The sequence below is a fragment of the Vicugna pacos genome, chromosome 12, assembly GCF_048564905.1.
Source record: "Vicugna pacos chromosome 12, VicPac4, whole genome shotgun sequence".
In the NCBI taxonomy this organism is placed as follows: Eukaryota; Metazoa; Chordata; class Mammalia; order Artiodactyla; family Camelidae; genus Vicugna; species Vicugna pacos.
In genome coordinates, this window is record NC_132998.1 from 5,624,042 (window position 1) to 5,651,409 (window position 27,368).

The window sequence follows — 27,368 nt, forward strand, 5'->3', positions numbered from 1 at the left end:
TAATCATTTACAAAAATGTTACAAGTGATGGAGTAGAAAAAAGGGGAAGATAAGATTACTCAATCATTAGTAAATGCAGGAAGTCACTAACTCTAGGGTCAGTGGAGTAAAAAGGGAAACTGTTACCTAGAGTCTGCCATTGCTGGATACTGAGGCTGCTGCTGTAGAAACCGAGCTGCCTGAACAGGAACTCAGGATCCCACCACTACCACTGTCACCACTGAACTCCCTTTGCTGTTGTCAGAACCTAACAGGAAACCAGATGATTAGGGAAGTATTCCTACTTGACATTAGAAAAGATGTTCCAAAAGGGTAAGTGCGGAGCTGAGGGACCTAAGACTCTATCTGGAACATCATGTAAACAATGACAAAATACTTGGTAAAAATGATGCTTATAATAATATGGAAAGCATACTACATGCTATTGAACTCAAGGGGAGGGGACTGGAAAAAAGATCAAATGGCCAGTATGCACTGGAAAATGTTGGCTGCATTACAAAAAGAGATGAGCTCAGGGGAGAACTGGCTTTTCTGGCAAATAAATATTTAAGAGAGTCACATGTATAGAAACATTAGACCTTAAAGTATTAGAAAACTCTAAAGACTCAAAATAGTGGGAAATAAAACTAAGAAGGATAAAATTGTCAAATGTAAAACTACCATAGGGTTTCCAAATTTCTACATAAAGGAAGTGGGCTCTAAAACTTGTAGAGCCAAATAGCTCATATAACTCAAGAAGAAAAAAACAAACAACCCATTCAAAAAATGGGCAGAAGACCTAAACAAACATCTCTCCAATGAAGACATACAAATGGCCAATAGGCACATGAAAAGATGCTCAATATTGTTAATTATCAGAAAAATGCAAATCAAAACTACTGTGAGGTATCACCACACATCAGTCAGAATGGCCATCATTCAAAAGTCCACAAATGATAAATGCTGGAGAGAGAAAGGGAACCCTCCTACACTGTTGGTGGGAATGTAGTTTGGTACAGCTAGTATGGAAAACAGTATGGAGATTCCTTAAAAAACTAAAAGTAGACTTACCATATGATCCAGTAATACCCCTCCTAGGTATATATCTGAAGGAATCTGTAATTCAAAAAGATCCATGCACCCCAATGTTCATAGCAGCACTATGTACAATAGTCGAGACATGGAAGCAACCATAATATCCATCAACAGAAGACTGGATCAAGAAGTTGTGAGATATATACATATATGTGTGTATGTGTATATATGTGTGTACACACACACACACACACACACACACACACACACACACACACACAATGGAATACTACTCAGCCATAAAAAAGAATAAAACAATCCTATCTGCAGCAGCATTAATGGAACTGGAGATTGTCATACTAAGTGAAGTCAGCCAGAAAGAGAAAGAAAAATACCATATGATATCACTCATATGTGGAATCTTAAAAAAAAAGACACAAATGAACTTATTTATAAATCAGAAATAAACTCACAGACATAGAAAACAAACTTATGGTTACCCTGGGGGAAAGAGGGGAGTGGAGGGATAAACTGGTAGTTCAAGATTTGCAGACAACTACTATATATAAAATAGACACACAACAAGGTCCTACTGTGAACATAACCAATACCTTGTAATGGCCTATAATTAAAAAAACATGAAAACGAATATATATATACATGCAACCAAACCACTATGCTGTACACCAGAAACTAACACATTGTAAACTGACTATACTTCAGTAAAAACAAAAACCCACCACAAAATAAATAAATGCATACATACATACATACAAAAAAAATCTTGTGTAGCCCCAAGTAGGGAATATGCTCGAAAGCCCACTTGAGATGTAATCATGGAGGACCGAGACTAAGCAAGCCCCCATCCATGCCAAAATTGGATCCAGGGGTCATGAAGGCTGTAGACAACAATGTCTACATCGGCGGGAAACTTCACTGCAACTGCCGTATCACTGAGAGCCATTGACCACAGCTGGTCTTCCTGCCGTTCTTACCTTTTCTGAGTGTGAGTGTTTATTTGTAGCTATTGGGCGCCCACTGTACTGTGTCTGGTGGGGAGGGGGCAAGGCAGAGAAGAGCCACATCTGGAACTGAGGAAGAGGACTTAAAATCCCCCTGAGGTTTTGGCTTGAACTTGACACAAGAACCAAATGGGGAATTTGGGTTCTCTCCCTTGGGGCTGAGTGTGCTATGCGTGTGTGAGTAAAAATAAAATGGATATTTGGTGACAAAACGGGGAGACACTGGTAAAAGCCACATCATGTGTTCACAGACTCATTTCATTCTCCTCCTGATCCTACGGCTAAATTACACTTCCTAGTCTCTGCTGTGGCACTGTGTGACTGAGTTGTGTCCAATTGTGGGTGAAGTACTGTACACCATTTTCAGTCCTGGCCCTGTAAATACCCTGTGTGATCATCCACGTGCTCTTCTGTCATCTGTTTGTGAACCATTGGTTCAAAGTAGAAATGATAACTAGAAAACATTTCCAATTGATTGATAATGAAAATATTGGTATAGTAAAACCTGCAAGATCAACAAAAAAGAAGAGGAAATCTGAGTCTGATCGATATCTAACTACCAATTTACAGAAAACAGAGGACTGAGGAAAACATTACAAGACACCCTGGGGGTGCAATCAGCAAAAACAGACTATGGAAAACAAGGAGGTAAACACATAGTTTCTTTAACAAATAAACTGCAGGAAATAAAAAATGGTGGCCAGACTATCTGTAGAGTCAAGGAGATGTAAAGAGCCATAAAAATCTAGTGGAGTATATGGGCCTTATTTGGATTGTGAGTCAAAGAAGCCAAGCATAGTTTTCTCATTTAAATAAAGCTGAGTGAATCAGGAAAATTTGAAAATACTAAATATTTTATTATATTAAAGAATTATTATTAATATTTTATTGTGATATGGTATATAATTATATTTTTAAAGGGTCTTTATCTTTTACAGATAAATATGGAAATACATTTTATACATGGATAAAATGAGATGAGGTCTAGGATTTGCTCCACCATAATCTGAGTGGTGGATGGTGGTGCAAGGAGGTGGGCAGTGGCTAAATGAAATGAAATAATTGTTGAAGCTAGGTGATACACAGGGAGTCATTATAATACTTCTAATTTTATGTATGTTTTGAATTTTCCGTAATAAAATGTTATAAAAATGCAATCTTTAAATAAACATCCCTTTTGCCCAGTAATTATACTTATATGGATGTGTTTACACATATACATATGTAGAATGTAGTAATGTTTCATAATAACAAGAGATCGGTGGGAAAACAATTTTAATCAGGATAGTAATAGCACCAAAGTGATGGTACATTCCTAAATGAAATAATAGGCAACCATAAAAACAAAGGAGGAAGCTCTACATGTATTGCCTTTGAGAAGTCTTTGAGGGGAACACAATTCCTTTTTATTAAGGGGAATAAAACAAGTTGTAGAGCACTGCACTTAATAGCCTATATTTGCGAGTGAGTAAAGGGAACAGGAAATAAGAACCCCTAGTCCTAATTGCTTGTAAATGCACGAAGAACGGCTGGAAGGGCTCACGAAGAGCTAAGAGCAGGTTACCTTGGGGGAGGGGAAGGCACGATGGGAACTGGGCACGATGGGAGGCAAGCTGGGAGAGAAGTTTGGGAGGTGTCTATACTGTACACTTGTTTATGCTTTCTGGGTTTTGAATCATAGAAAAGTATTATTTATTTTAAAATTATATAAGAAAATTAAAATAGCCATAAAAAACTTACGAGAGACACTCAAGTAGCACTTGGTGAGAAATTTATAAGAGATAAACCAATTAGATAAGAGGAAAAGCTGGGAATGAATGAGCTAAACATTTGTTTTAAGAAGTTGATTCCAACTTTTAAATAAATTTAAGTCTTGGGATATAATGCACAGCATGGTGAATATAATAATATATAATAATGCTGTATTATATATTTGAAAGTTGCTAAGAGAGTAGATCTGAGAAGTTCTCATCACAAGGAAAAAAATTATAACTATGTATGGTGATGGATGTTAGCTAAGCTTCTATTTTGCAATATATACAAAAATCCAAACAACAAGTTTCTACTGAATAGCACAGGGAACTATATTCAATATCTTGTAGTAACCTATACTGAAAAAGAATATGAAAAAGAATATATGTACGTATATGTATGACTGAAACATTATGCTGTATACCAGAAATTAACACAATTTTGTAAATTGACTATACTTCAATAAAATTTTTTAATCCAATCATTGTTATACATCTGAAACTAATATGTCATGTCAATTATATCTCAGTTTTTTAAAAAAGAAGTTGAAAAAAAGAATAGGAAACTAACCCCCACAAAAGGTAGAAGGGAAATAAAAAGTGAAAACTAATAAACCAGAAAATAAAAAGACTATAGAAGCCAAAAATTGGTTCTTTGAAAAGAATAATAAACTGATCAACCTCTGCAGAGATTGGCCAATAACAAAAGAGGAAGTCAAAAGTAATCCATGAATAATGAAAAAAGGAACCTAACTACAGGTGCCACAGAGATTAAAAAGATAATCGAAGGATATCGTGAACAATTTTATGACAATAAATATGAAAAATCACATAAACTAGATAAATTTCTAAGAAATATAACTTACTAAGACTGACCCAACTAGAAATAGAAAACTTGGAATTTTTCTAAAACTGCTAAAGGAAATGAATTATAGTTTAAAAATCTTCCCACAAAGAAAACGTAGACCAAGATGCTTTTATAAGTGCATTCTATAAAAAATTGAATAAAAGATTACAATCTCACACGCTCCTCTGAGTATAGAAGAAAAAGTGAGACCATTTGGAACTAGTGTTTTGAGGCTTGTGTACCCTTGCTCCCGAGCATGACAAGGACAGGAACAGCACTAAGAGGAAAGACTGCAGGTGAGTGTCTCTCAGCAGTGTGTATATACAAGAGTCCTTCAAAAAATCAACACATTAGAAAACATAGGTGGTGGGCTCCTCGACATTGGCCTTGGCAAAGAGTTTTTGGGTGTGACACCAAACCAAGGCAACAAAAGCAAAATAAACAAGTGGGACTACATCAAACTAAAAACCTCCCACACAGGAAAGGAAACTACCAACAAAATGAAAAGGCAACCTACTGAACGGAAGAAAATGTTTGCCAGTCATATATCTGATAAGGGCTTGATATCCAAAACCTATAAAGAATTCATATAACTCAATAGCAAAACACATACCATCTGATTTTAAAATGGGCAGAAGATCCGAATACGTATTTTTCCAAAGAAAACATGGCTCCCAGCCAGGCACATGAAAATCATGTACTGATCACTAATCATCAGCAAAACGCAGTCGAAAGCACAAAGCGATGTCACCTCACATCTGTTAGCATGACTATTATCAAAAAGACAAGAAATAGCAAATGAAGAGGATGTGGAGAAAAGGGGAACTTTGTGTGCTGTTGGTAGGACTGTAAGCTGGAGCAGCCGTTGTAGACAACAGTATGGAGGTTCTCCAAAACTCTGAAAACAGAGTTTCCATATGATCCAGCAATTCACTTCATTTCTGGGTACTTATCAGAAGAAAATGAAAACACTAATTCAAGGATATATGTACCCCAATGTCCACTGCAGTCTTCTTTACAATACGCAAGAGATGGAAACAGCCTAAGTGTCCACTGATGGATGAACAGATAAAGAAAATGTGGTGTATATATATAATGGAATATTATTCAGCTACAAAAGAGAATGAAATCTTGCTATTTATGACAACATGGATGGAGCTTGAGGGCATTATGTTACGTGACATAAGACAGGCAGAGAAAGACAAATACTGCATGACCTCACTCATGTGGAGTCTAAAATTAAAGGCAGAAACTGAGTTCATGGATACAGAGAACAGATTGGTGGCTGTCAGAGGTGGGGGGTGAGGGGCGGGAGTCAGAAGGTACAAACTTCTAGTTATGAAATAAGTAAGTCATGGGGATGTAATGTACAGCATGGTGACCACAGTTAATAATACTGTACTGCAAGTGTGAAAGTTGCTAGGAGAATAAACCTTAAAAGGTATCACCACAAGAAAAACTTTCACATGACACAATGTTGTAAACTGACTATAACTCAATACAATAAAATTTAAAAAAAAAAAAGAAAAAGTTTCACAGCTATGTGGGGTGACAGACATTAACTAGACTTACTGTGGTGATTATTTTACAAATGGCAAACCGTTATACTGTACACCTGAAACTAATAAAGTGTTATAAGTTAGTCATACCTCAGTTTAAAAAATAGCACACACAAACACACACGCAAATGAACAAACTGAATCCAGTAAGATAGAAAAAGGATAGTCAAGGATAATACCTAATGACCAAATTGGGTTCATTTCAGGAATGCAAAATTGGTTTAATGTTAAAATAAATAAACCATTATATTTCATATGAAAGTTGGCTTAATAATAAGTTATCAATTAAGTACATTAGCTTAAATCAGTTTCATACTAATCAATAAAAACTTGAAATATGATCAATTGTTAGGAGTCAGTGAAACGCAAATTAAATTCATAATGAGATACCATTAAACACCCGATAAATTAATTTAAAAAATTAACAGTCTGTCAATACCAAGTATTGGCCAGGATATGAAACACTAGAAACTTTTATACACCATACATGGAGTACAATTTTGGAAAATGATCGGCAGTGCCAAATAAAGTGGGCATTATACTAAAATGAACATGGCCTCACCTTCACATCCTATATCCAGCAGTGCACTCCAGGATGAAACTCTTCCTGAAGAAGTTCTTGTACATAATATTAGGAGGTACTTAAAATAATGTTGCTCATGGCAACAATTTTTGGTAATAGCAGAAAAAATGGAAACAATCCAAGTGTCCATGAAAGGTAATTTGAGTGAATAAACGATGATGAACTACACAAAGGAATACTATACAGGCAGGTAAGTGAATGCACTGCAGCTATGGCCATTGACATGTATGAATCTCACTGACACAGTAAAGAAACAAGGGTCAGAAGACTTCGGTATCTACTCTGGGTGTTTTTATATAGTATGATGCCATTTGTATAAATTTCAAGATGGACACACAGATGGTAAAACTCTAGAGAAAAGCAGAGCAATTATCCTCACAGTCAAGACAGCGGTTACCTCTGCGGTAAGGGGGGTGCAGGAACGGGGTGTGCAGGGCACGGAGGAGCTTTTAAGGTCCTGTCCATGATCTTCCATAACCTGAAGTGATTAGATCAGGTTTATTATTATTATTTCTTAGTTTATTATATATACTCCTTATTATAGCATGTGTATGTTTTATACAGTTTCATGTATTGTGCCATATTTCACAATAATTTAGAAAAAATGTGATTAGGAGAAAATCATCACAACATTAAGGTATAAGAAGAATAATTTACCACGAAGATATCACAATTCTGAATTTTTATGCCCCCAACACAGTTTCAAAATTTCTAAAGGAAAAAATTAACAAAATTGCCAAATGCACCACCACAGTGAGAATTTTAATGCACCCTTTCAATAATTGCTACCTAGAGAAAAAATTAGCGAAAAATTTGAACAACACAACTAGAATCTTGAACTGAATTATTTGTGAAAGCCCACGCTGTTGTGCACACCCAGACTATTTCTCACAGTTCACTGCAAAGGAAGGCTCCACAATCACCAAAACAATCACAGCACAACGCCACAAAATTAAATCATCAACAGCAATCACACAAAGACAACGGAAATAAAATACATCTGTTTAGAAATATAATACATGCAATTCTAAATAAGTTCTGAAGCAAAGTATAAATCACAATGAAAATGGAAACACCTCATATGAAAACTTGAGAGACACAAACAACACAGCCCTCAGAGTGAAGAGGGCAGCTTTAAACGCATGACTAGGAAAGGAGAAAGGGAGGAAGCGGCCCACCAAGAAGTCTGAAGCATAGATGCAACTCCTATCACGGACGAAGGGATAAACTATTACATGAAGGGCTCTTATAAACTGAGAGAGGAAAAAAAACCAACACCCCAATAGGAAACAAGTAAAGAACTGAATGGTTGAAAGAAAAAAGTAAAGGAGGAAGAAAAGACAGCCGCTCTTATGGAATTACATATCTTTTCCTAAGAGGAATGCAAATTAAAGCTGAGCTGAGACATCATTCTTTATCTGATGCCCATCTGATGATTGGCCCAAATTCAAAAGTTTAAAAGTAAACTGAGTTGGCATGGCTGTAGGGAAACCAGCATCCTTACGCATTTCTGGAGGGAGAGTGCATTCGCCAGGGTTCCTGAGAAACAGAATGAATAACATACATATATATGGAGATTTATTATAAGGAATTCATTTACGTGATCAGGGAACCTAAGTCCCCTGATCCGCAGTCAGCAAGTTGGAGGCTCATGCGAGCCAGTGGTGTAGCTTCAGTCCACATTTGAAGGCCTGAGAACCAGGAGAGCCAACGGTGTAAGTCCCAGCCAGATGGAAGGAGAAGACTCATGCATCAGCGGTAAGGCAGAGAGAGCTCAAATTCTCCCTTCATTCACCTTTTTGTTCTATTCAGGGCCGCAACACTTTGGATGATGCCCATCCACATTGTGGAGGCGGGTGATCTGCTTTACCTAGCCTACTGATTCAGATGTGAATCTCTTCTAGACACAGACACATCTAGAAATAATGTTCAACCATATATCTGGGTAGTCCATGGCCAGTCAAGGTGTCATATAAAATTTAACCACCGCAGAGAATAAATTACTAACACAGGGCAATTTGGCAGTACATATCAAAATCACACAAGTGCATTTCTAGGAACTTATTCTATATATATTCTATAGGTACAAGATTATTCACTATAGCACTTCTGTCTTAATAAAACATTTAAAATAACTTAAATGTCTGTCAACAGGAAACTATGTAGGTAAATGATGGTACAGATATATAACAGAATAAATGTAGCCATAAAAAAAGAATAAGAAATGGATCAACAACCTAGATATAAGAGCTAAAATGAAAAACTCAGAAGAAAACAGGAGTCAATCTTCATGACTTTGGATTTGGTAAATTCTTAGATATGACACCAAAAACACAGTAACAAAAGAGAAAAAGTAGATAAAGTGGCCTTAATTAAAATTAAAGATTTTGTGCATCAAAAGGCATTATCAAGAAAGTGAGAAGATAACCAACAGAGTGGGAGAAAATACTTGGAAATTATATATCAGAAAAGAGATTAATCTCCAGAATATATGAAGAACTCCTGCAGCTCAACAACAGGGACCCCCGCCCAAAATTTTTAATGGGTAAAAATCTGAATAGACATCACTCCAAAGAGATATACAAACGGCCAACATGTACATGAAAGATGATTAATACATGCAAATGAAAATCACCGTGAAATACCACTTCACACACACTAGGATGGCTATAATTTGAAAAATCGTATATTCAACAACACTATGTTATAAACTTTAAAGTTGCTAAGACACTATATCTTAATTGTTTTCACCACAAAAAGAAATGATAATTGACATGATAAGAGGTGTTAGCTAACACTGTGGTGTTAATCATAGAGCAATATATAAATGCATCAAATCAGCATGTTACACACCTTAAGCTTACACAATGTTATGTATCAATTATATCTCAATTTTTAAAAAAATCACACCTGTAAGAATAGAAAATAAATGTTGGCAAGAATGTGAAGACATTGAGGGGAGGGGATAGCTCAGTGGTAGAGTCCATGCTTAGCATGCACAAGGTTCTGGGTTCAATCCCCAGTACCTCTGTTAAATACAAAACAAAAAAGAAATACATAATAAAATAAGTAAAGAATGTGGAGAAATTGGAACCCTCATACATTGCTGGTGGAATGTAAAATGTTGCAGCCACTATGAAGTATAGTTTGGCAGTTCTTCAGAAAGTTACAAATAGAATTACTGTATAACCCGGCAATTCCATTCCTAGGTATATATCCAAATTATTGAAAACAGCTACTTAAAACATACTTGTACCCGAATGTTCATACACCACTATTCACAATAGCCCAAAGGTAGAAACAACCCAAACGTCCACCAATGGATAAATGTATAAACAAAGTATGGTATATACATGTCATAGAATATTATTCAGCCATAAAAAATGAAGTACTAGTTGACTTAAAGTGTTGTATTTGTTTCTGGTGTACAGCATATATGGACTTGGAGGGCATTACGCCAAGTGAAATAAGTCAGAGAAAGACAAATACTGTAAGATATCACTTACATGTGGGAATCTAAAAAAATAAACAAACTAGTGAATATAACAGAAAAGAAACAGACTCACAGATGTAGAGAGGGAACTAGCGGTTAGTTACCAGTGGGGAGAGGGAAGCGGGAGGGGCAAGATGGAGACTTAAAAATGAATGTTCATAGCAGCATTACTCATAACAGCTGAAGCCTGGAAACAATTCAGATGTCCATTGACTGATGAATGGATAAACAAAGTGTAATATATCCATACAATGGAATATCATCCAACACTAAAAAGGAAAGGGCTCCTGACACATGCTTCAACATGAATGAATCTCAGAAACATTCTGTGAAATGAAAGAAGTCAGATGCAAAAGAGCATGTATTTTATTATTTTATTTACATGAAATGCCAGAAAAAACAAATCTTAGAGAAAGAAAGCAGATCAAGGGGTACTTGGGTTGAGGGTGGGAGTGGGGATTGCCTGCAAATGGGCACTGCGGACTTTCTGGGTGATGCTAATGTTCTAAAACTGGATTGCTGTGATGCTTGCACAACTATAACTTAAATAAAAGTTGTAAAATTGTACACATATCAAGGATGAATTTTATAGCGTGTAAATGATATCTCAATGTAACTGTTTAACAATGTTTGCCTATTTAAAAGTGAAATAAGCGGGGAGGGTATAGCTCAGTGGTACAGCATGTGCAGTCTATAGTGTCTAGGGAGTCACATTTGGAAACTTAAACCATAGAGAGATTAGCATAAAAGTCAGGATAATGTTTACTTTTAGTGGAGAATGAGGATTGGAACAGGGCACATGGATGCAATTACGTAATAGCTGGTAAACTTCTATTTCTTTACTTGGACGGTGTTTACAAAGGTTTTCACCTTTGAAGAACTCGTGAAATTGTGCATTTGCTTTGTGGAGCTGTTTATATTTTATGTCACAGCAAATTAAATGAGACTTGAAAGAGGCTACTAAACACAAAATCGGTGTAAAAAAATCTATCAGATTTCTATATACCAGTAAAAAGTTATAAAATTAAATGTCTAAAAAGATGCTATTTACAAAGACATAGAAATATAAAGTGCATAGTAAACTTAACGAAATTGTACAAGATCTCTGGAGAGATAACTATAAAACCTCTTTTTCAACCGTTAACAAGACCTACTAAAAGAAAAAGATACTCATTCCCTATTTAACTTTTGAGTTACCAAGAATTATTTCTTTAATTTGCCAAAGTATGGTGTTTTATGAAGCTCTTTTGTTATTGATTATAACAATTGTTGGTTACAGAACTTGGCTTTCTACGATAATAATCATTTGCCTATGTCTGTAAATATGGCAAATATATTAGTTCCCCTCAAATGGATCTGCAGATTAGCATGAAATCTCACTTACATCTCTACTTCATACCATGCACGAAAGTATATACCGGGAGGATTAAACACGCACATGCACGCACACATGTGAACAGCTGTTTAAAAGCATGAAGAAGATACAAAAAATTATTTCAAAACCTTAGAGTAGGAAAAACCTAACTCAACACTCCCCCAAAACTAGAAGCCATCAAGGGAAAGGCAGCGTGTGTCAGTGAGGAACACAATGATTAGCACAGTTTGGTTCCATCACCTTGATTAGTGCTCAGGGGCCAGCAGTTTTACCCACCATTGATTTTGCACCCTCAGTGCAAATGTCAACTCAGAAAAAAAAGGCAAATAACATCTTAGTGTATTATGAAAACAGCCTTGATCTCATGGACCCCCAGAAAGGGTCCTGGGGATCCTTGGAAGTACACAGACCATACTTTGAGAACAGCTGCTTTAAAGGAACAACTGTTTTATTTCTTAAACCAAACAGTAAGTACACAGGGGTTACTTTTATAATTCTTGTTTAAACTATAGTTTGTATATGTGTGTGTTTCTTTATGTTTATTTATTTATAGTAAAAAAAGAAAATGGCTCAACAAAGTGGATATAAAGAAAACATACCTCAACATAATAAAGGCTTTATATGACAAGCCCACAGATAACATCATATTCAATGGTAAAAAGCTGAAAGCATCTCCTTCAAGATCAGGAACAAGACAAGGATGCCCACTCTAGCCACTTCCGTTCAATATAGTATTGGAAGTCTTAACCAAGGCAACTAGACAAGAAAAATAAATAAAAGCCATCCAAACTGGAAAGGAAGAAATAAGATTGTCACTGTGCAGATGACATGATATTGTATACAGAAAGTCTTTAAAAATGCCACCAAAAAACTATTAGAACTCATTCATGAAGTCAGTAAAGTTGCAGGATACAAAATTAATATACAGAAATCTGTTACATTTCTATACACTATCAACGCACTATCAGAAAGAGAAATTAAGTAAACAATCCCATTTACAATTGCACCAAAAAAATCTAGAAATAAATCTAACTTAAGAGGTAAAAGACTTATACTCAGAAAACTATAAGACACTGATAAAAGGAATTGAAGCTGACATAAATGGAGAGATATACTGTGCTCATGAATTGGAAAAGTTAATATTGTTAAAATGACCATACTACCCAAGGTAATCTAAGGATTTAATGCAATCCCTATCAAAATACTGACAGTATTTTTCACAGATCTAGAACAAATAAGTCTAAAATTTGTGTGGAAACACAAATAATCCTGAATAGCCAAAACAATCTTGAGAAAGAAGAACAAAGCTAGAGGTATCATGCATTCTGATTTCAAACTATATTACAAAGCTACAGTAGTCAAAACAGTATAGTACCAGTACAAAAACAAACACATGGACCAATGGAACAGAATAGAGAGCTCAGAAATGAACCCACATTTATATGGGCAATTAATCTATGGCAAAGGAGGCAAGAATATACATTGGGGGAAAGACAGCTTCTGCAATAAATGGTGTTGGGGAAACTGGACAGCTACATGCAAAAAAAAAAATCAGACTGGACTACTTTCTCATACCATGCACAAAAATAAATTCAAAATAGATTAAAGACTTAAACGTAAGACCTGAACCATAAAACTTCTAGAAGAAAACATAGGCAGTAAAATCTTTAACATCAATCTTAGAACTTTTTGTTTGGATATGTCTCCTCAGGCAAGGGAAACAGAAACAAAAATTAACAAATAGGACTACATCAAACTAAAAAGCTTTTGCACAGCAAAGGAAACCATCAACAAAATGAAAAGGCTGTCTACTGAATGGGAGAAGATATTTACAAACAATATATTGGATAAGGGGTTAATATCCAAAATAGGGGGAGAGGGTATATATCTCAGTGGTACAGCACATGCTTATCATGCAAGAGGTCCTGGGTTCAGTCCCCAATACCTCTGTAAACAAACAAACAAACAAACAAACCTAATTACCCCTCCAAAAGACCTGATAAAATAAAATAAAATATACAAAGAATTGATACAACTCAACATCGAAAAACAAAGTTATTTTTAAAATGGGTGGAGGATCTGAATAGACATTTCTCCAGAGATAACATACAGATGCTCAACATCACTGATCATCAGAGAAATGCAAATCAAAACCACAATGAGATTTGCACTTCACACCTGTCAGAATGGTTATCATCGAAAAGACAAATAAGAAGTGTTGATGAGGATGTGGAAAAAGTGACTCCTCCTACACTGTTGGAGGGAATGTAAATTGGTGCAGCCACTACGGAAAACAGAATGGCCGTTCTTCAAAAAAATTAAAAACAGAACTACCATATAATCCACCAATTCAACTCCTGGGTATTTATCTGAAGAAAACAGAAATACTAATTTGAAAAGATATATGCACCCCTATGTTCATTTCAGCATCAGCATTATTTACAATAACCAAGATATGAAAGCAACCTAAGTGCCCATCAATAGGTGAATGGATAAAGATGTGGCATATGTGTATATATATATATATATATATATATATATATATATATATATATATATATATATATAATGGTATTCAGCCATAAAAAGGAATGAAATCTTGCCATTTGCAACATGTATGGATCTAGAGAGAATTGTCCTAAGTGAAATAAGTCAGACAGAGGAAGACAAATACCGCATGATTTCACTTATCTAAATCTAATCTAAAAATCTAAATCTAAAAATCTGAAAAACAAAACAAAGAAACAAACATAATAAAAGAGAAACAGAGTCATAGATACAGAGAACAAACAGGTGGTTACCAGAGGGGAGGAGGCTAGGGGAATGAGAAAAATAGGTGAGAGAGATTAAGAGGTAGAAACTTCCAGTTACAAATAAATGAGTCATGGGTGTGAAACGTGCAGTGTGGGGAATATAGTCAATAACAACATAAGATCTTTGTATGGTGACAGATGGTACCAACTTATCGCGGTGATCATTTTGTAATATATAGGAATATTGAATCACCATGTCATGGACTAGGAAATAATGTAGTATTAAGGTCAATTATGCTTCAAACAAACAAATAAACTCAGAGAGATCAGATTTGTGGTTATCAGAGGTGAGGGTTAGGGAGAGAGGGAACTGAATGAAGGTGGTCAAAAGGGACAAACTTCCAGCTATAAGATAAATATGTACTAAGCATGTAATGTACAACATGATAAATATAATTAACAATGCCGTATGTTATATATGACAGTTGTTAAGAGAGTAAATCCTGAGAATTCTCATCATAAGGAAAATATGCTTTTTCCTTTTTCTTTTATATTGTATCTGTATGAGATGATGGATGTTCACTAAACTTACTGTGGCAATCATTTCATGATGTATGTTAGTCAAATCATTATGCTGTTGACTTTAAACTTATACAGCATTGTATGTAAAATATATCTCAATACAACTGGAAGGAATGAATAAAGTCAATTGATAAAAAAAGAAAAAGAAAATGGCAAAAGTGCCAAGAATATGTCAGTAATATGATACCATAATATTAGCACAAAAAGGTGAAAATGTCCACTAATAAGAGTAATCGTAACAGTTAACACTCTCTATACCTGGCACTCTTTGAAGCATTTTAACTATGGTACTTCCACAGGGTGGAATATTAGGCAGCCTCAAAAACAGTGATGTAGTACTTGGAGGGAGTTTAACTTGGTATAAACTTCCAAGAGAACAATTTGGTACTAACAATCCAAATTTAACATGTACCTAATTCTTTCACTTAAAAATTATATTACTAGGAATTTATCCTAGGGCTAGTGTGATATGTGTAATTTTATAAATACAGGGTGATATGATACATAAATTCAGAGTGATGTTTTATATTCTCCCACCCTGAATTATTTGCTGTGATGTTTTGGATGGAGGAAACCTGTAAATACATTTATAAGTCCACTAGACCACCACACTCAAAGATAAGCCACTAGCATAGCTTATCCCTGCCTGCCACCAAACACTGGAGCACAACAGTATTAGTCTCCCTGAGTCTCTCCAAAGTGCGCTGGACCATTTCATGTATACCATGATATTGCCATGACTCCCTTGTTGCAGAAAAGTGTGTTACAGCTCAGTGTTACAGCTCAGTGTTATAGATCAGTTGTGACAGCAACCTGTATCTGGGCGAGAGACCAAGCAGCACTCGGAGAGTTGGAGAACTCAGGTTTATTACGCCAGCTGGCCCAGAGGAGTTAACACTCTAACCTCTGGAACCCGTCTGTAGGTTTACACAGGCTTTTAAAGGCTACCAGTCTAGACTTTGCAACATTTTGTAACATCATACGCAAATAAGGTATAACAAAGGTGACTAATTAGGAACAATCTTTGTAGAAATGGACCAATCAGGAGTGAGGGAAATGGACCAAACAGGAGTGAGCTCCATGCAAATGAAGCACTATAAATGGACCAATCAGGAGTTAGCTCAGGGAACCAATAGAATCTTAGGGGTAAGTTCCACTTTCCTAGAAGTAAGCCATTTCAGAGTTTAAAAAGCGAATTAATGCCACTGGGCCAGGGAACTGAATGGTGCTGGCAGGAGAGTAGTGGCCCTGTTGGAGGGTCCTACTGTCTTTTTTACTGGGCTTCCCACCTCATCTTACATGCTTAGTGTAAAGAGCATCCATGAGCAAAGGATGGCTTTGATGCATCAGTTGGGAGCAAACAGTGCCTAAAGGCCAAGAGACACTGATCAAATCCTGGGAAGAAGGTAGCACAGGGCTTTGGTTAGCTCTCGTTGCTGCTTAATGGATCAAGTCGCCGACTGTTCATTACTTGTCAAATGAGAATAATTGTGTGTATGACAAGCAACAACTGGCTCACAATTTTCTTGGTTGCCTCTTCAGACTGACATTTTTGGACTGGCTTTTTGCTGTAACCCACGTCAAAAATCTGAGAGAAGAGCATCCTCACATATAATAACTGGCATTTGGCTTAAATAGAACAGACATATTCACAAAAGTTCACCAAGTATGTTTATTACATCACTGTTTGTAAAGGAAACAAACTGTCAGTCAGTTAGGACTGTTAATAATTTATGATATATTCACATAATGGAATAAATAATATGCAGTCAATTTTTAAAGTGAGATATATTTTCATGTGCTCTTATAAAAAGGTGTCTGAGAAATACATGTTGTGAAAAAAAAGAGCAATGCATAGCTCAATGAGTATAGCATAATCCCTTTCCTGCTAAATAAAACATTTATAAGTAGACAAATTTTATAGGGTCTCTTCCCATCAAAAGAACTGAGTCACTTCTAGAGAAAATCCTCTCTTCATTCCAAACAGATAAAATAACAGATAATATATTCCAAAAATATATTTAAAAGGTAATCCATGATAAAACATAAACAAAAAACAAAATAAGCATTTCCTTGAACTGGAAATGGACATGTCATGGCTGAGGGCCAAACCACGGTGGCAATATTAATTGCCTGGAACCAGCTCCTTTGGAGAGTCCCCTAGATGTTCTGCTGCATGACAGGTATGATGTTGTGAGCCCTGACTGGGCTCTATCTGTTAAAAGCTGCTTGCATGGAGTGACTGCAAAGAGCAGAGAGGACTAGGCAGCCAGCCCTCTAGGCCACCATGCTGAATAGACTACACCTGCAGCTGGCCAAGGATGGGATCAGTGACGGCACCCCTAGATCAGATCTCTGCATGTTCAATGTCAACTCTGGTTCTGGACTGGGGAGACGGTCATGAAACCACTTAGCAGGGAGGGATGCAGGCAACAGAGGGAAACCTATAGCTCCAAAGTGGACTGGCATCGTTAGCACCTTTTTCTAATGTATCTGGCTCTGTGGCAGAGCCGGGGTACTAAAAACTACATTTCCCCAAATCTCTTGCATCTAGACATTCCTTTATCAATTAACTGCACGCCTAAGAAACCTGAGTTGAGGTAAGCCTATACTGGGGAAGGATGGGTGACCCCGAGGGGAAGTTGTCCACTTGGAGAGATACGAATTGTGCTAAAGGCTGAGGGGTCCTGCAACTAGCAGCTTCCTGTTTTCGGAAGCTTGTTGCAGTTGTGACCTCAGTTTTGCTGATAAGAAGAGTCGTGTGATTCTGGAGGCTGAGAGCTGTTCCTAAAGATTCTGCCTGAAGCAGTGTTTTCTGGAGACAGATCCACAGACATAGAAAACAAACTTATGGTTACCAGGGAGGGAAGGTGGGGGTGGAGAGATAAACTGGGAGTTTGGAATTTGTAGATACTAACCACTATACACTAAATAAACAAGGTCCTACTGTATAGCACAGGGAACTATATTCAATATCTTGTAATAGCTTATAATGAAAAAGAATATGAAAAATAATATATATGTATGACTGAATCACTATGTTGTACACCAAAAATTAACACAACATTGCAAATTGACTACACATGTGTGTATATATATGGCAGTGTTTTCTGTTGAGTTTCTGCTGGCATCTAGGGAAGGGCAAGTCTTCACTGCATGGGCCTGTTCTATTCGTTTAGCTTAGCTGACACTAGCCCACCAATTGCCAGTGGCTTCACCCATCAATGTCACCACCAAAAATGCCCCCATAGATTTCCAAAAGCGTATCAGCCATGCAAATACCAACCCCAGAACCACACTGTAAGCCACCTGATGGCGAGCGAGAAACAGCTAGAGTGGTTTCTGACATCTGCAGTGAACCTTTAAGGACACACATGTGAGAAGAAAATGCTCACAAAACCCCACAAACTAAGATTTCAAAGCTCATCGTGAAAGGGAACACCATGACAGATAGTCAGCAAGCTCCATAAACAGGAGAACTCACTCTACACTAAAGGGAAATAACAGAGTGCCTTGGGAAATATTTTAAATAAGTATGTTTAATATCCTCAAAGATAAGGAAGCCAACCAGACATGATGAATAAATACAATAACCACTCCTGGATTGGAATTCTTTCAAAAGGATCATTGAGACAACTGTACTATGGACTGTATATTAGATAATGGCTTTGTATCAGTGATAAATCTGAGTTTGATCATCAGATTGCTTCTTTAGGAGAACACCCTTGTTGCTAGGAGATAGATACTGAAGCATTTAGGAATTTAGGATTAAAAAGTCACAACTAACTCACATGGTTCAGCAAAAAGAATGTGTGTGTGTGTGTGTGTATACAGAGAGAGAGATAAAATCAGTATTTAGCTGAGGCTAAACATCACCATCAAAGAATGAAATGCTGAGATAACAAAAATGAATATGAATTTATATTAGAATTTTAAAATTATTATTATTTCATTAGTAAAAGTTTTTACTTGTCAGCTTTTGTAAGTGTGAGAATAATATGCTGAAACAACTTTCAGCACCATCACTAAATTACTAAATGGATGCTCACCTTCAACTAAAGCAGGGGAGGGGCAAAATTTTTTCTTTTAAAATTTTTACTTTGAAATAATTTCAAACTTAGAAATTTGGAGAGAAAATACAGAATATTCTCACATATGTATTTTTTTCCTCTCTTTAAAAATTTTTTTTAATTTGACCAACTTCATCCAATGAAATTCCATATATCTTTTATTCAGCTTCACCAATTTTCAACATTTTGTCGAATTTGTTGTATCATTCTCTCTGTATAGATATAATTTTTATAGTTCATGATGAATCGTGTAATTCATAAGTATTAAATTAACAAAGAATAATTATATAATATATATACCATATGTAGACATACATACAACACATACACATTGTAATACTTATTTTTTCTGAGCAAATTGAAAGTAGACTGCATATATTATGCCACTTTATCTCAACACTTCAGAGTATGTTTTCTAAGAACAAGGATTTTTTTAGGTAATTGCAGTTATTAACTTCAGGCCATTTGCCATTTACCATTTATCTCTTAACAAAGATAAAACATTGACTTTAAACTCCCAGCCATAATGCAGTTTTGTCATTTGTCCCCAAAATGTCTACCAAAGCATTTTTTCCCCTCAAGGACAGGATCCAATCTAGGACCACATATTGCATTTAGTTGTTTCTTTAGTCTCCTTTTATTTGGAACAGTTACTCAGCCTGTCTTTCTTTCATGATGTTGAGATTTAAAAATAAAATACTGTTTTGGGGTGGAATGCTCTATAGATATCAGTTAGGTCCATCTGGTCTGATGTGTTATTTGGGGCCTGTATTTCCTTACTGATTTTCTGTCTGGATGATCTGTCCATTGGTGTAAGTGAGGTGTTAAGGCCCCCCACTATTATTGTGTTATTGTCCATTTCTCCTTTTATGTCTGTTAAAAGTTGCCATATATATTGAGGTGCTCCTACGTTGGGTGCATATATATTTACAATTGTTATATCCTCTTCTTGGATTGATCCCTTGAGGATTATGTAGTGCCCTGCTTTGTCTCTTATAACAGTCTTTATTTTAAAATCTGTTTTGTCTGATATAAGTATTGCTACTTCAGCTTTCTTCTGGTTTCCTTTTGCATGGAGTATCTTTTTCCGTCCCCTTACTTTCAACCTGCATGTGACTCTAGCTCGAAAGTTGGTCTCTTGTAGACAGCATACATGTGGATCTTGTTTTTGTATCCATTCAGCCAGTCTATGTCTTTTGGTTGGAGCATTTAATCCATTTACATTAAAGGTAATTATTGATAGGTTTGTTCTTCTCAGGTGCACATGGAACATTCTCCAGAATCGACCACATGCTGGCCCACAAAGCTAGCCTCAGCAAATTTAAGAAAACTGAAATTGTACCAAGCACCTTTTCAGACCACAATGCTATTAGGTTAGTAATCAACTACAAGAAAAAAATTGCAAAATCTGCAAATACGTGGAGGCTAAACAATATGCTACTACACAGCCATGGATTATGGAAGAAATCAAAGAGGAAATCAAAAAATACTTTGAGACAAATGAAAATGAAAACACAACAATCCAGAATCTCTGGGACACAGCAAAAGCACTTCTCAGAGGGAAGTTTACAGCAACACAAGCATATCTTAGGAAACAAGAAAAATCTCAAGTAAACAACCTAACCTTACACCTTAAGCAGCTGGAGAAAGAAAAACAAACACACCCCAAAGTTAGTAGAAGAAAAGAAACCATAAGTATTAGAGCAAAAGTAAATGAAATAGAGACTAAAAAAAAAACAGAGAAGATCAACGAAACTAAAAGCTGGTTCTTTGAAAAGACAAACAAAACTGATAAGCCTTTAGTTAGACTCATCAAGAAAAAAAGGGAGAGGGCCCAAATTAACAAAATCAGAAATGAAAAAGGAGAAGTTACAACTGACACCAGAGAAATACAAGGAATCATAAGAGGATCCTATGAGCAACTATACACCAACAAAAACAACAACACAGAACAAATGGACAATTTCTTAGAAAGGTACATACACCAACAAAAACAACAACACAGAACAAATGGACAATTTCTTAGAAAGGTACATACACCAACAAAAACAACAACACAGAACAAATGGACAATTTCTTAGAAAGGTACAATCTGTCAAGACTAAACCAGGAAGAAATAGACAATATGAATAGACCGATTACTGGCACTGAAATTGAATCAGTAAATAAAAACCTCCCAACAAACCAAAGTCCAGGACCAGACGGCTTCACAGGTGAATTCTACCAAACATTTAGAGAAGAGTTAACACCTACCCTTCTGAAACTATTCCAAAAAATTTCAGAGGAAGGAAAACTTCCAAACTCATACTATGAGGCCATAATCACCCTGATGCCAAAACCAAACAAGGATATCACAAAAAAAAATTATAGGCCAATATCACTTATGAGTATACATGCAAAAATTCTCAACAAAATACTAGCAAATCGACTCCAACAATGCACTAAAACGATCATACACCATGATCAAGTCGGATTTGTCCCAGGGATGCAGGCGTTTTTCAATATATGCAAATCAATCAACATGACACACCACACTAACAAACTGAAGAGTGAAAACCATATGAAATGCTCAATAGATGCAGAAAAAGCTTTTGATAAAATTCAACATTCATTTACAATCAAAACTCTTCAGAAAGTGGGCATAGATGGAACATAACTCAACAAAATAAAGGCCATATATGACAAACCCATAGCTAACACCATACTTAATGAGGAAAAGCTGAAAGCATTCCCTCTAAGGTCATGAACAAGACAAGGATGCCCGCTCTCACCACTTTCATTCAACACAGTTTTGGAAGTCTTAGCCATAGCATTCAGAGGAGAAAAAGAAATAAAAGGAATCCAAATTGGAAACAAAGAAGTAAAACTGTCACTGTTTGCAGATGACATGATACTATACATAGAAAACACTAAAGAAGCAACCAGAAAGCTGCTAGAACACATCAATGAATATGGTCAAGTTGCAGGATACAAAATTAATATACAGAAATCAGTTGCATTTCTATACACTAACAATGAAATAGCAGAAAGGGAAATTATGGAAATGATACCATTTACCATCATGCCAAAGAGAATAAAATACCTAGGAATAAACCTACCCAAGGAGGCAAAAGACCTGTATGCTGAAAACTATAAGACTCTGATGAAGGAAACTGAAGATGACATAAACAAATGGAAAGATATACCATGTTCTTGGATTGGAAGAATCAATATTGTTAAAATGGCCATACTGCCCAAGACAATTTACACATTCAATGCAATCAATCCCTATTGCATTGAACAAAAAATGTTAAAATTTGTATGGTAACACAAAAGACCTTGAATAGCCAAAACAATCTTGAAAAAGAAGAATGGAGCTGGGGCAATCATGCTTCCTGACTTCAGACTATACTACAAAGCTACAGTAATCTAAACAGGATGGCACTGGCACAAAAACAGACACATAGATCAATGGAACAGGATAGAAAGTCCAGAGATAAACCCACGCACATATGGTCAATTAATCTATGACAAAGGAGGCAAGAATATACAATGGAGGAAAGATAGTCTCTTCAATAAGTGGTGCTCAGAAAACTGGACAGCTACCTGTAAAAGACTGAAATTAGAACATTCCCTAACACCATGTACAAAAATAAACACAAAATGGATTAAAGACCTAAATGTAAGACCAGATACTACAAAACTTTTAGAGGAAAACATAGGCAGAACACTCACGGACATACATTACAGCAATATATTTTTTGAACCAGCTCCTGGAGTACTGGAATTAAAAGCAAAAATAAACAAATGGGATCTAAGCTTAAAAGCTTTTGTACAGCTAAGGATACCATCAACAAAACGAAAAGACAACTTATAGAGTGGGAGAAAATATTTGCAAATGATATGACTGACAAGGGACTAATTTCCAAAATATACAAACAGCTCATACACCTTCATATCAAAGAAATAAGCAACCCAATCCAAAAATGGGCAGAAGACCTAAACAAGCAATTCTCCAAGGAAGACACACAAGTGGCCAATAGGCACATGAAAAAATGCTCAGCATCGCTAATTGTCAGAGAAATGCAGATCAAAACTGCAATGAGATATCATTTGACACCAGCCAGAATGGCAATCATTGAAAAGTCTACAAATGTTAGATGCTGGAGAGGCTGTGGAGAAAAGGGAACCCTACGACACTGTTGGTGGGGATGTAGATTGGTGCAGCAACGATGGAGGACAGTATGGAGGTTCCTTAAAAATCTGAAAATAGGCTTACCACATGATCCAGCAATCCCACTCCTGGGCATATATCCAGAGAAAAATAAAATTCAAAAAGACACACGCACCCCAGTGCTCTATAGCAGCACTATTTGCCATAGCCAAGACATGGAAACAACCCAAATGTCCATCGACAGGTGACTGGATAAAGAAGACATGGTACATATATACAATGGAACACTACTCAGCCACAAAAAAGAATAAAATAATGCCATTTGCAGAATTATGGATGGACCTGAAGACTGTCATTCAAAGTAAAGTGGGCTGGAAAGAGAAATAAAAATGCCATATGATATCATATATATGAAGAATCTAAAAAATAATAACAGTAATAATAAGGGCACAAATGAACTAATTATTATTTTGATTTCTTGAATATATGTCAGCACATCAGACTGTCCTTTATGACTGGATTACTGCATTCTGTTGATTCTTATTTTGTAGTTGGCTTTATTCCTTTGATAACTATGTAAGTTTAAAAAGCTAAAGATCTAAGCTGTTCTTAGAAACAATAATTAGTACATATATGAAAACTTAAAAAATGTGCAGTATACTCTTTATATGTATTTACATGCACTATAATGTGTATGTGCAGTCAAACTGTAATATTTCTACATAATAAAACTGGAAAAAATTAAATACTGGCCAGTTTCTTTCAAATATATAAAATATTCCTTAGTTGGGGCATGTGTGCTTTCCCATATTTAGAATTAAGTTGTGTATCCCCAGCCAGAATACTGCATAAGTGATGCTGTGTCTTTCTCAGGGTAGCATACCTGGAGGCACACAGTGTCCTCTGTCTCTCACCGTAATGTTAGTTTTGACTACCTAGTCAAGGTTTGTCAATTGTGCAGTTACAATGTTTCCTCTTAAAACGAACAAGCAAACTGTGGGGAGACACTTTAAACTATGTAAACACCTTACTTCTCATCAAACTTTCTGCCTTAGAATTAGTACTCATTGATGATTCTTGCCCAAACCATGTTTACTGTGATGTTTGCAAAATTATTTTCCACTTCATCATTACCCCTATATCTACCAATCAGCATTCTCCCCTCTCCTATATTCACTTATTTATTTAACCATGTATTTATTATTAGTGTGGACTCACAGATTCCTGTTTTTTCAATGGTTTATAATTCATTCCTATCCTATCCTATCCTAAATTATTTCGGTGCTCAAATTTTCCTGGATTCAGCCAGTGAAAGCCCCTTCAAGCTGTGTTTGTCCTTTTAACATGCTCACATCCTTTTTTCTTTTTTTAGTATTGCATTCCTTTGACATTTCAAGTTCATCTTTAACTTTTCCTGACCCAATCCTGGGATAAGACCTGGAATGAGTCCAAGGATATACGTAGTATACATACAAGAAAAGTACACAGAGTAGAAGTATACAACTATGTGTATTTTTATAAATTAAGCACACTTGTGTCATCAGCACTTTGATGTAGAAACACAGCTATACCAGCACCCAGATTCCCTTTGATCCCCATCACCATTCCACCTTTCAAGATAATCAAAATCCTGACTACAAACATCATAGATTAGTTTTGCCTGTATTCTACTTTGATAAATAGAATCGTACAGAATGTAACCACCTATGTTTGGCTTTTTTTGTTTCAGCATTATGAACTACTATGTATAGCTGTGGATCATTTCTCTCAGGCTACACAGTCGACACCTGAACAACACGAGTTTGAACTATACTTATATGCACTTTTTCCCACTAGATGTTTACTATAGGACTTCCTGCCCTACAGCTGGCTGAATCTGTGAATGCAGAACCTCAGATATGGAGGGCTGACTGTAAAGTCACAGATATTTCACTGTGTGGAGGGTTGGTGCCCCTAACCCACCTCACTGTTCAAGGTCAACTGTGTAATATTCTGTATTACTTATCTATTGCTATGTAATACATTATCCCAAGCCTGGAGGACTTAAAACAGCAAACATTATTATCAGGCTGATAAGAGAGAATTATTGTGTTATCAATAAAACTCTGCAAATACAATTCTCTGAAAATCTTTATAGGTCTCCTGTGAATCTTATTGAGGTTAACTACAGCAAATAAAAGCCATATTCACAAGTATTACTGAGCTAAGCCCTTCTCTTCCTTGGGCTTCATCAACCACTGAGAGTTCTATTGTTAGACTGAACCATCTCTGAGGAACCAGAACAAAGAATTTATGTTCACGTCCTTGGCTCCATTTTCAAACTATGTTTTCTTGAGTGTTTCCTAGATATGATCTTTGCTGGAAGTCATTTTTTCTCATTATTATTTTAGCATCATTGGTCCTTGGAGAGGCTAGGAATTTTCAAACCCAACAGAACCTCTTTGTTTAGCATTCCTTCCTTTAGCATATCTCTTTCTTTTCATATTCTACTAAAGCAGCAAGAAGAAATCAGATGGCACCTTCAAAACTTTTCACCCCACTGCTGATGACAATGTTGCTAAATGTAACAAAGGCATCCTTTCCTTCAGTTTCCCTTCTTTCCTCACTTCCCTTCATCAGCAGCCTCCTTAAAGGACATCAGGCTTCTACTAACAAGCTCTTCAATATTCTTTGGTCTTTCACTAACACTCCTCAAATTCCTCCTGCTTCGGCCCAACACCCAGTGCCAAAGCCATTCCCACATTTTTAGGTTTTTATTATGGCAGCACCTCATTTCCAGATTTTGGCCAAACCCAGAAGCTAAACACACACAGGAGCCAACAACTATATATGCTGTTCTGTACCTTGTTTCTTTTGCTTAACAGCTTTGGATATCATTCAACATCAGTAGACATAGGTTAATGCAGTGTTGTATTATCTGACTGAACCATGTTTTTAAAATTTTAACTTACTAATGTTTAAAATGTAAATGATTCACATTTGAAATGTTAATAGATTGGCCAACTGCTGTCATAAGTTGTACTGTTGGAGGAAGAATAGGTTCTTGCCTTGCCCAGGAAAGAATTCAAGAGCAAAGCATGGTAAAGTGAAAGTCAGTTTATGTAGAGAGATACACACTCCATGGACAGAGTGTGGTCTGTCTCCCTCAAAAAGGAAAATGGCTTAGGAGATACACACTCCACATTCAGAGTGCAGGCCTTCTCAGAAGGTGAGCATGACAGAGCTAGAGCGACAGAAGCAGAGCGACAGAGCCAGAGCGAGGGTGACCACGAGGGGCGGGGCCGGAGTTGGGTATTGTGGAGCTGGTAATCTTACATACTAATGAGTAGGAGGATTATTCCAATTACTTTGAGGAAGGGGCGAGGATTTCCAGGAAACGCTCTCCCCTGCCCACTTTTGACCTTTTAAGGTCAGCCTAGGAACTGTCCTGGCGCCTGTGGGTGTGCCATGAGGCGCAAGGTCTACTAGAAGTCAAATCTTCCGCCATCTTGGTTCCACCAGTTTGTCCTGTCCTCAATTGCTGTGTAATACCTTCAGTGGCTGTGCCCTGCCCCTTTTCCTCCCACTTCAGTACCAGTTTACACTCACAACTCTGCATGGCAGTGGCTGTTTCTCCAAACACCTGACCACTCAGTGTGTTAGTCAAGTCTTTGACCTTTACTAACTTGGTCATCAAAAAACATTTTACTATTATTCTAATTTGCACCCTATTTATTATGAATAAGGTCAAGTTCATTTTCATATATTTAATAGCCATTTTCACTTTTTCTATCAACTGCCTAATCAGGATTTTTGACCATTTGGGGTTAGTTGATCATTTTTTCTGACTGATGCTTTGGAGCTCTTAAGGAAAATTGATCTTTATCTGCAAATATTTTTTCACAGTTTGTCATTTCTCTCTCAGGTTTGTTTACAGAAATTTCTTCACTCAAGTTTTTCATATAGGCATACATGTATTAATATTTCTTTTTATATCTTCCCCACTCCAAGATTATGTTTAAAAAAACAAATTCATGATTTCTTTAACTATATTTATGGCTTCGTTTTTAATATTAAAATAGTTGATAGATCTAGTATTTATTTTGGTGTAAAGAGCATGAGAATCCCATTTCCCCCCAGCTGATCAGTCATTTCTTTGTGTACAATTAATCTAATTGTCCATTCAT